This window comes from Zingiber officinale, chromosome 9B (genome assembly GCF_018446385.1).
Source record: "Zingiber officinale cultivar Zhangliang chromosome 9B, Zo_v1.1, whole genome shotgun sequence".
Taxonomy (NCBI): domain Eukaryota; kingdom Viridiplantae; phylum Streptophyta; class Magnoliopsida; order Zingiberales; family Zingiberaceae; genus Zingiber; species Zingiber officinale.
Genome location: NC_056003.1, coordinates 31,310,174 through 31,323,408, shown reverse-complemented (window position 1 = coordinate 31,323,408; position 13,235 = coordinate 31,310,174).

Sequence of the window (13,235 nt, the reverse complement as noted above, 5' to 3'; positions counted from 1 at the left end):
CTTATCTTATTTTGTCCATCGATGATGGCCTTTAGAATAATTTTCGATCATCTTTTTCAAATTAAATTATAATTTAGAGAGAATGATCGATGTCCAACAACTTAGCCACTTGTTCATCCGCCTCCGGATGATTTTCAATCATTCTCTTCGAATTAAATTATAATTTGGAAGGGACGATAAATTAAAAAAAAATCACAAATAATTATGACTAAATCACAATCATGATTTAATTATAATTATAATTATGAGTAATTCGTCTCTTAAACGAAATCAAAAAATCTATTTCCTTGTTACAGAACAGTTTATTGAACTACTCGTATAAATCAATTTTAATCAAAATTATCAAAAGCAATTATAGTAATTTTGATTTAAAATAATTTATATTATAATAATGTTCATTAATAACAGATTTATTAAATTAATTTATATTGCTCGATCAATTTAAAATCATAACTATAATTACCAGTCGTTTTGACTGAAATCATAGAGGAATCCGAACTAAATGTAATCGGATTAGGATCAGGATCCGATGATAATTATAAATAATTCATCTTTGGGTCATTCTTATGTTGTTGTTTTTTTTTTATTTTTCCGAAAGGATCTGGTACCCATTATTTGAATATATAATCACGAGAAAAGTACTAGGAAAATCAACATGAACTATATAGCGTGAACAATACGGGGCTGGAGCTGCTAGATAAAATAATAATCAATAAATTATTATTACTTTTAGTATTTTAATAATTTATTATTGTGTTTAAATTGATTTTGTATGAATATACAATCATCACGATATAATAGACTTATTGATTAAATTTATGCGGCCGCCACCGGATGCTTTCAATTTTGTTTTTACTTGTGCCCGAGTGAGGTATGTCATTTAAAATTTGACTTTATAATTTAGGGATTAAATTATGATATTAAGTATAAAAAAATTAAAATAAAAAAAATTAAGAGCTCATGAGATGTGTAACGTAATTATATATATAGTTTTGATATATCACGCATCGCTCCGTACAAGTTTGCATCATTGAGAGTTGAGGCATCTGAAAGTAGACCTAATCATAGTTCGAAAACGATGGTTCAACAGTTTAGAACCGTGATTCGGCAATTTCTAATAGGTCGACTCTTAGTTCTAATCGTCCAAGACGATTACGATTTATAGTTTGGAACCGTCGATTCATAATTCAGTTCACAATTCGTCACGGTTTAATATTATTATATTAAAATTTTAAAATTTTATTTTAAAAAAAACTTGTACTTATTTAAATTTCCCACGTATCCCTTTAGGGTATAGGGAATCAAAGTCTATATAGTTCTTTTATATTTTTACTTTTTTACGGAAATAAATACATTTGTATAAAACTGATTTGAGATGTAAAGACTCTCAAACCGAATGTCAGATCATACATGATAGTTAGGAGTTTATCCTCTATAATTGAGGTCAACTCCTATATCATCACTTAATTCACTTACATCATCATGCACTCAACTTCCATCTCACCATGATACATCACGTGGCACTGATGTATCATATTACAATTAAAGTCAAAGTCAAAACACTAACCAATCACACACACGCAACATCACACCAACACCATTACATGCATTATAAGTGATGAATAGTAGGTGTGACAATCAAACACAGAGAGCAAGTCATGAAAACCATAGGTAGCAAATGGAGTAACAAAATCACGGACAGTAGGTGGAGTATCAAAACCACAGACAGCAAATACCCCATAGCCAGTAGCATAAAATGTCACTTCAAAGCATCCTACCATAGATTGTCGCCCTACTTTTAGCAAGTGGTCAACTATCAACGGATTTATCATGTCTTTACCGCGAGTCATTTGCTGTGGACTAGATAAATCCTTATGATAGATCTATGAACCCTCTTGGGTTTTTTTGGCAAAACTCCAGTCATCAACGGATTTAGCATTGTTCTTACCGCTAGCCGTTTGCTGAGGACTATATAGATTATTATGGTGAATCTATTCATCCTCTTGGGTTTTTTTACAAAGCCCCAGTCATCAACGGATTTTGTACTGTCTTTACTGCGAACCGTTTGTTGCGGACTAGATAGATCAATTATGATGAATCTATTCACCACTATCCTATCCCATGCCTCACATATAAAATCAAAAGATAAATACAAAGACATGCAACAAAATCTATCAAATCAATCATTTGCCACCATCATTGAAAATTGTCCAAGCATGCATGTGCCCCTTACATTGAAAATCTACTCAAGCCTCCCTTGTATCACCAATTTAATTTTTTTGCTCTATACGTCGTTGAAATCCATTCACCAATGAAATCAAACATTAACTTGCACAGCCTCCTTTCCCCGATAAAATTGATTCACTAATGAAATTCATTCGCCGATGAAATCAACATCAACACTAGATGCACCATTCTTATAAATTGTTTTGTCCATGCTCTTGCGAGGTGAATCACTTCAATTTCTACATAGTCCACAAAACGATAAACATGAATTTGGACCTTATGCAATATTCTATCAACATCAGGAATCATCCTCTCATAGCGGCACTTGTTGCGAGCTTCCCACAGAACATATATCATACTAGAAACTCCAAGATACCTCGCATTCATTCTCCGGCTCGCACCTTTGTAGTGTTGGCCAAGAATGTGAAATAACTCCTCTATTGAGTTAACTTCATGATTTATCTCTAACCATCTCCGCACCTTATCCCAAAGAGTAAATGTGCTAGGGCACTTAAAGAACAAGTGATCATTCGACTCATCATGACCTTGGCAAAGCATACAAATATTGTTCGTCACATACGACATTATATCCGTTGTTTATAGTTTCCCATGAGCAAGTAACCATAGAATAAACCGATGCTTCAGCATAATTTCCCGCCTCCAAACCAATAATGCCCACGTCACCTCAGGACCTTTCGACATCAAGAAACCATATGCATTCACTACCCCACTTTTTCCCCCATAAACCAATCACTCATCAACAAGTTCCCCTCCCCACTTCCATTTGTAGCCCCTCGAATTTTGTTTCGAATATCCACAAGTCGTTTGATAAGAGGAGAGTCCAAGGCTTTGACCTCCTAATGCCAAAAATTAGTCCCCTTGAGATAATGATGGTGCACTCATCTTACCCATAGCGAATCTGTATTAGTTTGGATCTCCCATAGTGTCTTGCTAAGAAGAGCTTCATTCCATGCATAAAGATCACGAAGTCCATAACCACCATATTGTCGAGAAAGACACAAAGTGGCCCAAGAAATAGGAGGATGCTTCAAGGACCACACAAAAGTACGACATATTGTTTTGATTTTTTCAAAAACACCTCTAGAAATAGGGAGCATAGAAAGTCAATAACACTCCACGCCTTGAAGCACCGTCTTCACTAACTCCAAGCACCCCGCATAAGATAAAGTATGCTTTGGCTAAAAATTAATCTTCCTTATAATAGTATCAAGTAAGGGCCCATAGTTTGCAATTCTCAACTTCTCCACCGTTAGTGGAATTCCCAAGTATCGGAATGAAAATGTTCCTTCTTGGAACCCAACAAGTTGCCATAATTAGTCATTCATGCTATCATCAATCCCCGCCATATACATATGAGATTTCAAAGAATTAGCCCGAAACCCCGCTTCATTGCCAAAAACCTCCAAACATTTCGCCAATACTTTCATTGAAGACTCATCTACCCGTGCAAACAATATCAAATCATCGGCATATGCAAGATGTGTGATGACAACCTCTTTACACATAGGATGGAAGTGAAAAGAGGGTGACAAGGAGGCAACCTGTAACCCGCGTGATAATACTTCGATGCATAGACTAAAAAGTATATAAGGGAGATAGGGGATCACCTTGCCTTAGACCGCGACGTCCACTAAAGAATCCATAGATGCCTCCATTTAGAGAAATAGAATAGAAGGTCGTAGTTACACACTCCCTAATCCATTCACAATATCGTTGAGGAAAGTCAAAACCAACGAGGGTCACCATGAGAAAATCCCAATCTACTATATCAAATGTCTTCTGCAAATCAACCTTGACCATACGTCTCAGCGAGATTATTTTACGCGCATACTTCCGTAGCAACTCCTGAGTAAGGTTAATATTATCACTAATAGATCGCCCTTTCATAAAAGCCGCTTGCGTCGGATCGAACAAGTCCCCCAAAATCCCTGCTAATCGACCGGCTAGTACCTTTGCAATGACCTTGTAGAATACATTGCAACAAGAGATAGGTCGGTAATCTAAAACTCTCGGGGCATGGTTTGCCTTTGGCACCAAAGATATTAATGAATGGTTCCATTGTTTGAGTAGTTCACCACTCTAAAAAAATTCCTGAACCGCTGTAATAAACTCTGGCCCAACAATATCCCAAGATGTAATGAAAACTTTGCTCCATATCCATCTGGACCCGACACCTTTGTTGGTGCAGCGGAGACCGGCAAGAGGGGGGTGAATTGCTGAAAACAAGAGAACAAAAACTACCCTCCTCGGATTTCAACTTAGAAATAAAATCAGTAAAGTAATAGCAACTAAATTAATGAAACAGAAAAAGAAACAGAACAGACTCAGAGATTTAACCTGGTTACAACCAAGGAGGTTGTTAATCCAGGACAGTAGAAAAAGCGCAATAAGAAAATCTCCTTCTCTGAAGGCGGAGAAGCCTTTTACACTTTAGAAGCTCACTAGTTGCTTAGGAATTGCTTACAGATTGGATGCTTGAGTTGTATTCTAATTCCTAGCTCCAGGGGCCTTTATATAGGCCCTGGAAATCTTATCCCGAGAGTCCAAGGCGCCTCCAACTGGGTTCAAGGCGCCTCCAGCTCGGTCAGCGGATAAAACTTTATCCGCTGCGCAAACGGTCAATTTTGACTGTTCAAGGCGCCTTGAACTAGCCTTGAAGGCGCCTTCAAGTTGAAGGCGCCTTCAAGACTGTTGAAGGTTTCTTAAGCTGGATTTTCCAGCACAGCTCCTTTTTCAGCTCTTTTGCGTGGACTTCCGATGCTCCGATCTTTTGGGTGATTGTGGCCAACCAGAATAGGGCTCACCCGAACCCAGTTTCCGGCCTTCTCCTCGAGCAGCCTTCCATCCCGGCTTAACGTCCATCGAACGCCGCGCACGCTCTTCACGCCCACCGGAGTACTCTTCCGCAGCTCTCTCGTCCTTCGGACGCACCGAGCCCGTCGGCTCCCTTCCCGTGCCGTCCTTCTCGCTAGCTGCGTCTTCCGCTCGACTTCCTATGCTCCTAAGCTCCTGCACACTCAGACACAGGGATCAAACACAGCAGGATCTAACTAACTTGGTTGATCACATCAAAACTATCACGGGGTTCAACAATCTCCCCATTTTTGATGTGCATCAACCCAAGTTCAAGTTAGGGTTTAACATAGACATAAACAGTAATTTTAAAGAAAAAATTACTAAACTGACAAGTTAAGCATAATTTTTGCAATTAGTAAAATTACAACACTTGTTATAAAAATAATAACAGAAATTTTAAGTTTTTCTAACTCCCCCTAAACTTGTACTTTTCTCTCCCCCTTTGATCACAGCAAAAATGGGGTTCTAATTAGAGGGAAAAAAAATTCTAAGTTAAAAGACTTTTTGAATTTTTCCAGGAAAAACTATTTCTAAAAATGAATTTATAAACAATATTTTCAAAAGTGTTTGATTAAACTTTCAAAGCATTATTTAATTCTAATTTTTTAAATGCTTTTTCAGAAAGTTAATTAAACATTTTCTTTCAATATTTTAGCTTCCAGGTCGTGGCGAGGCACTAGGCCTTCTTGGTTATTGGAGCAACAACCACTTCCTTAGACAAAGCTTCCATAAAGAATTTCAATGTTTAATTTTCTCACTGTAAGCTTTTAATTTTTGAAAAATTAATTAAGCACAGATTTTGGAACCCAATAGAGGTTCCCTCCTACAGGGTTATTCATATACTTAGGGGGTACATAATTTTTGGGTATTCTTCTAAGTTGACCCTGATGGTTTATAATGTACCAGTTCAATTTTCCATAAACTTTAATTTTTGAATTTGGAAATCTATTTAAACATGTATTATTTCTTAATTTCTCAATTTCTAATTTTAGATTTTTATTTTCATATTTTAAATTTTCATTTTCTTTTTCTAATTGATCTAATTCTTTAGACAAAGATTTAATAAACTCAAAAGACTGTTTAGAGTTTAGGGCACGTACCTTACTTACCTCATATTGCGATGCTCCCCCTTCATCATTGCTTTCTCCTTCTGATGTTCCTCCCCCTTCATCTATGCTCATTTCTGAGCTAGACGTTTCTTCTAGCTGATGGTTGGCCATCAGTGCTAGTCTCGAGAATTCTTCGATGTCTGACTCGGAGGATGATGAATCTGACCAAGTAGCCTTCAGGTTCTTGTGCTTGGAGGATTCTGGTTTCTTGCTTTTTGATTTTTCCCTTTCTTTCTCCTTTCTCTTTAATTTCGGGCAGTCATCCTTGATGTGCCCTTCTTCGTTGCAGTTGTAGCAGCGAACCATCCTTTTTCTTTGTTGATGCCTCTTTTTCTGCGGTCTAAATTTATTAGAATTAAAAAACTTATTGAACCGTTTTACCAGTAGTGCTGCTTCGGATTCATCGATCGAGGCTTCGGAGTCAGAACCGATTACTTTTGCCTTTAGAGCTATGTTCTGACCGGTCTTCTCTACTCCATTTGGCTCTGAAACTCGAGATTCGTGAAGTTCAAAAGTCGAAAATAACTGTTCTAACGTACTTACCTCGAGGTCCTTAGAGATGTAGTATGCATCTACTAAGGAGGCCCACTCTGGAGTTCTCGGGAAGGCATTGAGCGCGTACCGAATAGAGTCCCGATTGGTTACCTCTTCTCCAAGGTTCGTTAGTTGCATTATCAGCTCCTTGATTCTCGCTTGGAGTTGCGCTACCTTCTCGCCTTGGTTCATCCGGAGGTTCGTCAACTGGTTCCGGAGGATGTCGCGCTTTGCTAGCTTCGCTTCGGAAGTACCTTCGTGTAGCTCCAGGAATTTTTCCCAGAGATCTTTTGCTGAGTCGTAGCTACCGATCCGATTTACCTCCTGCGGCGGCAGCACATTGAGCAGGTGGAACTCTGCCTTTCCGTTGGCGACGAAATCGGCTTGCTCCTTCTTACTCCATGTGTTTTCTTCTTTGTCTTTCGGCGCTGCAAAACCATATTTCATTGTAATAAGAATATCAAAATCCGTTTTAAAAATACCTCCATTTTACGCTTCCATGTGGCGAAGTCTCCGTCGAACTTCGGGGGATGGATGTTCGCTCCGGCCATCGTCTTGATCGTGGTGCTTCAGTTGGCGGTTAGTCCTTCTGAGGCGATCAGGCTCTGATACCACTTGTTGGTGCAGCGGAGACCGGCAAGAGGGGGGGTGAATTGCTGAAAACAAGAGAACAAAAACTACCCTCCTCAGATTTCAACTCAGAAATAAAATCAGCAAAGTAATAGCAACTAAATTAATGAAACAGAAAAAGAAACAGAACAGACTCAGAGATTTAACCTGGTTACAACTAAGGAGGTTGTTAATCCAGGACAGTAGAAAAAGCACAATAAGAAAATCTCCTTCTCTGAAGGCGGAGAAGCCTTTTACACTTTAGAAGCTCGCTAGTTGCTTAGGAATTGCTTACAGATTGGATGCTTGAGTTGTATTCTAATTCCTAGCTCCAGGGGCCTTTATATAGGCCCTGGAAATCTTATCCCGAGAGTCCAAGGCGCCTCCAACTGGGTTCAAGGCGCCTCCAGCTCGGTCAGCGGATAAAACTTTATCCGCTGCGCAAACGGTCAATTTTGACTGTTCAAGGCACCTTGAACTAGCCTTGAAGGCGCCTTCAAGACTGTTGAAGGCGCCTTGAGCTGGATTTTCCAGCACAGCTCCTTTTTCAGCTCTTTTGCGTGGACTTCCGATGCTCCGATCTTTTGGGTGATTGTGGCCAACCGGAATAGGGCTCACCCGAACCCAGTTTCCGGCCTTCTCCTCGAGCAGCCTTCCATCCCGGCTTAACGTCCCTCGAACGCCGCGCACGCTCTTCACGCCCACCGGAGTACTCTTCCGCAGCTCTCTCGTCCTTCGGACGCACCGAGCCCGTCGGCTCCCTTCCCATGCCGTCCTTCTTGCTAGCTGCGTCTTCCGCTCGACTTCCTGTGCTCCTAAGCTCCTGCACACTCAGACACAGGGATCAAACACAGCAGGACCTAACTAACTTGGTTGATCACATCAAAACTATCACGGGGTTCAACAACCTTATCACTCCCAATGTCGTATAAGGTTGCTTTAATTTCCTCCACCTCCACTGGCCTGATTAAGTCCTCAAATTGATCATGAGTGAGTTTTCTTCCAGGAAGTCCACCGCTGTCCAAAGGATTACACACCACCTTTTGCCCAAGTAGACCATGAAAGAAACCCACAAATTTATCTGCCACTTCACCCAAGCTTGATGTTTGCTCCCTATTTCGCTTTTGTGTGTGTGATGATGGTATGCCTCTTATTATTCCGCTTCACTACATCATGAAAGAATTTAGTACACTTATCAGAGCTTTTTAAGTAAACATTCTTTGCACGCTACTGATAAAATTGTTTCTCTACCTCCGCAAGTAGAGTGACCTTCCTCCGTATATGATCATAGTCAATGGGAATAGTAACCCCTGCTAGGACCCCTTTCTGTATCTCCTCTAAATCTGCATTTTCTCTTTTTGCCTTCTATGAAATATGTCCAAAATGATTTTTATTCAACTCCCTCATTCTTTTCTTCAACCGGGTTAGCTTCACTTTAAGAATAAATTGAGCATTCCCAATAACAGGAGCTGACCATAAATCCATCACAAGCTCGGTGAAACCTTCATTGAGTGACCACATATTAAGGAACTTGATGTTGGATCATGAATTCGCTAGAGAGGGGGGGAATGTTGATTAAAAAAATTTTAGTGAGAGTACGCAGCGGAATAAACACGAAAACAACAACGCTAACACAAGTAATTTTTACTTGGTTCGGAGCCTTCGGCAACTCCTACTCCAAGGTCCACACTCGTTGAGTACTTTCGTTGAGCAATCCACTAGCAATTCGAAAAGTTGATTACAAAAGTAAGGTACAGAAATGCTAATAAAAATAATATCGAGAATAATTTAAAAGAAAGAAAAAACAGCATTTGTCGGAGAGCCTTCGCAGCGTCGCAGGAGCATAACAGAGCAATCGATGGGAGATCTTGTCGTTTGTTGTTCTTTGCTCCAGGCCTCACCCTCCTTATATAGGAGGCCCGGGGCACCCTAATCCCTTCTGAGCGCCTGGAGTGTGACGTAGCTCGTCCACACATGAAGCTCCACATGGCAACGCAACTGAGGATAATTTTTTACATCTCGGGCGCCCGAACCTTTGTTTTTTCAACAACCTGTAAAAAATATTAGTCCGAGGTAAAATGCAAAACTACTCTGCAAAAGAAAGTGTTAGCACAGTTAAGTTATAAGAGTAATAAAAGTAGTAGTTAGATTTCGTCTTCTCAAAACAGGAATTTAGTCACGATCTCAACTTAGAGTTTCCGAAATGGATCTAAGTTGGATCGACACCTAATGTTCCCTTCCCAAAAACGCGTCCTCATAGTCACTCCCCACCAATGGCTTACCTTAACTTACCTGTCAAACATCTGGTCAGCTCTTCGACCCATCTGGACTTCGTGTCAGTTATCCGGTTGGCCCTTTGACCTAGCTGGACTTTGTGTTAGCTATTCGGTCGGCTCGTCGACCTAGCTGGACTTCGTGTCAGACGTCAGGTCAGCCCGTCGACCCGTCTGGGCTTCTCCTAGACACTTCGTAGAAGTGTTAGATCAATATGAAACTAACTTAACTTACTTTATCATTCATCAAAACTGAGTTAGACCGTTAGTGCTAATCACACCAACACTTGAAAGGTCGATTTAGAGGTTGATCTTTCACTAGAGTGTGCACTATGGTACAAGGGTGGTCTGAAAGACACTCAGGCGTCGTAAACTCTACATAAGCATCGAAATTTGTCAATAACCAAAAAGAATTCACCAAAGCTCTATCCAATTTACAAGAAATTGTACCATTGATCCAAGTGAGCTGACATCCAATGGAGCAAAGATCCACCAAACGACATACTTGAGTAAAAATTTAGAATCCCGCATCTCATGATTGGTGATTGGAGAGCCCCCTTGTCTATCCATTGTCGATATAATAAAATTTAAATCACCAAGAATCAACCATGGTTCTGAAATATGCTCCCCAAGATTCGTAAGAGCCTCCTATAACGGTCTCTGAGCGACAATAGAATGAAGCCCATAAATAAATATCACTAAGAAATCCCTCCTGGAAATCCGACACCGAACCCGACAATGTATGAATTGTTCGGTCATTGAGAGCACATCCATATCAACTCTGTCTAAATCCCAAATAAGCAGTATACGACCATGATTAGTCATATCAAAATTATGAACATGCCCCATACTTGAAAACCTCCTACGCATAATTGGGTCAAGAGAATTGTCATTCAACTTCGTCTCCAATAGAGCCATCACTTGGATATCTTTCTCTTTGAGGAGGTGGTGTACCACCCCAATGTTTTAGGGACTTGTGAAAGCTCCTAATGTTCCATGCGGCTACCTTCATTGGCCATCTCAGCGGGCTGCTCGCGCCCGAAGTTGCCTCTCACTCCTTGGTGCGGCATCACCTCCTTTGTAGCTCCACTTGTGTCTCCATTTGTGGTTGAGGTAGTAGCTGTCAGTACGGAGGAGAATGAAGTTTCATTATATGTAGATAATAATGTTTCACTTGATGCCGTGGAGGATGAAGAGGAGCTCCCCCTGCTTGAAGTTGCCGCATGTTGCACACCTGGTGGTTGCTGTAGTTCGCCAATAGATTTTGTGTTAACAAATGATGAGTGACTTGCAACGTCTTCTTTGTTAACAAACTCACCAACACCTTGGATGCCAACGTGGTAGTCAACATGAACTCCATCTTGGTCAACAACATCTTATATGTCAACATTTTGGAATTCCACATTGTGCTCAACATCATAGTATTGGGCTTCCACGTTTTGATCAACATCATCTTGGACTTCAACACTTTTGAATTTCACAGTTTGATCAGCATCTCCACCTTGTACTCCAACCTGGTCATTAGCCCTTTGTACTTCAACATTTCGTGCAATGGGTTGTACAACCGCTATCAGAATCAAACTGTGAAATTCCACTATTGCCAATTCATTAGGCATTACCAGAATTCCATCATTTGCTCTTTGTTGTGTTTGTTTCCATTGTTGCTGAGGACGGTCGTTAGTCCTCGTCCTTCTTCGACCCCGTATGGATTGTGATCTTTGTCTCCCAGGGCCTTGGCCAGCACCTCCGCGACAAGTCTTTGATCGATGACCCACCTTTTTACAGATTTGACAAAAATCCAGCACCATTTCATAGATGATACATAGATCTACTTGTACTCTAGTGGGCAAAGTAATAGGCACCTCAATAACTCTATCCCCAAAGGCTGGAATCTTCACTAAGAGTCGCACATACTCCAAGCGTTCTCCTATTCGTGTCAGGTTGTTAGTATACAGCGGTCTTCCTACTTCTGAGTCAATCATGGTTAATACTTTTTGAGTCCAACAATCCGGAGGTATGCAATGAATTTGGATCCAAGTTGGAACAAATCTTCCATCTTCATTAAAAAGAAAACATCTCGGCATGATCTTTAAAAAGATTGGAATTCCGAAAACAAAATAAGGTCCTCCTTGCAAGACTTTTTGTTGGTCCTCTTCTGTATCGAAACGATAATCCACCCAACCACTTTTATGCAAGAAACATTTGTGGGGAATCTTCCAACTAGCACCTATAATTCAGACTCCATCAATGTCCGGATGTCATCCTATGAAGCAACTAACTAGACTGAAACCCATAGCATCTTCCATGTCATCAATGTCACCATAATCAAAAGAAATTCTTTCACCTCTGGCCTCGTACTGATCAAGCGTCATAACATGCTTTATCTTCCTATTATCTTTGAAAAGGTTTGCATAAGACTTCTTTTGTGTCGGATGATTCCCATGCCCATCAACATTTGTTGTTCCGTTGGCTCCAGTCTGCTTGCTGTCCCCATCTGAAGGTGCTTGTTCATGACCGTCGTTTCGAGCCGGTGGTGGCTGGTTAGTCGTTGGATCCACAGTCTCCACCACTGGTGGATGATTTGACCCAACTTGTGTCTAACCTTGAGGGGGAGATTCAGTTGTGCCATGTGGCAAGTTAGCCATATCAACTGTATTAGCCACCTCATCTTGTTCATTTAAATGAATGTGTTCTTGTCCAAGCATGTTGGATGCACGATCTGCCACCTCAGCATCATCTATCAATTGTGAAGTATCTTTCATGGTAGTAAATCCATCTTCTTCAAATGACATAGGATGTGGGCCCTTGGTTAGACTCAAAGGAAAGTATTTGAGACATTTCTTCTTCCTTCCCATTTTGATGCATCCACGTGGAATTACAAAACCAGAAGTGCAAAGCAAAAGTCAAACACAACTCAAATGGAAGAGCAACATTCAGCCACTAAATTTGAATCCCCGTCCAAGTCAACAAGTGATCCACGCCAATATCAGGGCCAATTTCAAAATGGCAACCAAGACTTCTAAATCAAGAGGGCTCCAATTAATCCATGCCAAAACTAAATCAGATGCCACGAAAGATTTCCAAATAGGGGGAACTCCAATTAATGCCAATATCCTCTGAAATTAATGCTCATTAATGTTGAGTGATGAGCCCAAAAGATGCCTTCTATGGAACGTGTCGGCCAAAATTTTGAAACTCCTGCGAAGTACCGATGAAGTGTAAAGCGATATGACACTGACTGATCACAGCCTTCCTTCGGGCACTAGGACAGAGGAGGGGAAATAGGAAAGGAAGAAAATCGAAGAAAACTAAAAGAAAAATTGAAGTAGAAGAGGAGGAGAGAGGAGCAGGTTTACCGGAGAGATGTACGAAAACACCAATGAGAAGATAACCTCTATGCCAGAGAAGAATCTCCGATATAGCCAGTAGGATATCTTCTCTGCATCCTTCAACTCCACCTGAGAATCTCCAAAGAAATGGCGTCAACCACAAGTGGATGACCACCACCAAGGGAAAGAGTAGAACCCAAGGAGAGTTCTTCCAAAGTCGTCGAAGAAAGAGCCTAGAAATCACTCATCTCACCGTGTGGAAGATGACTGAAAATCCT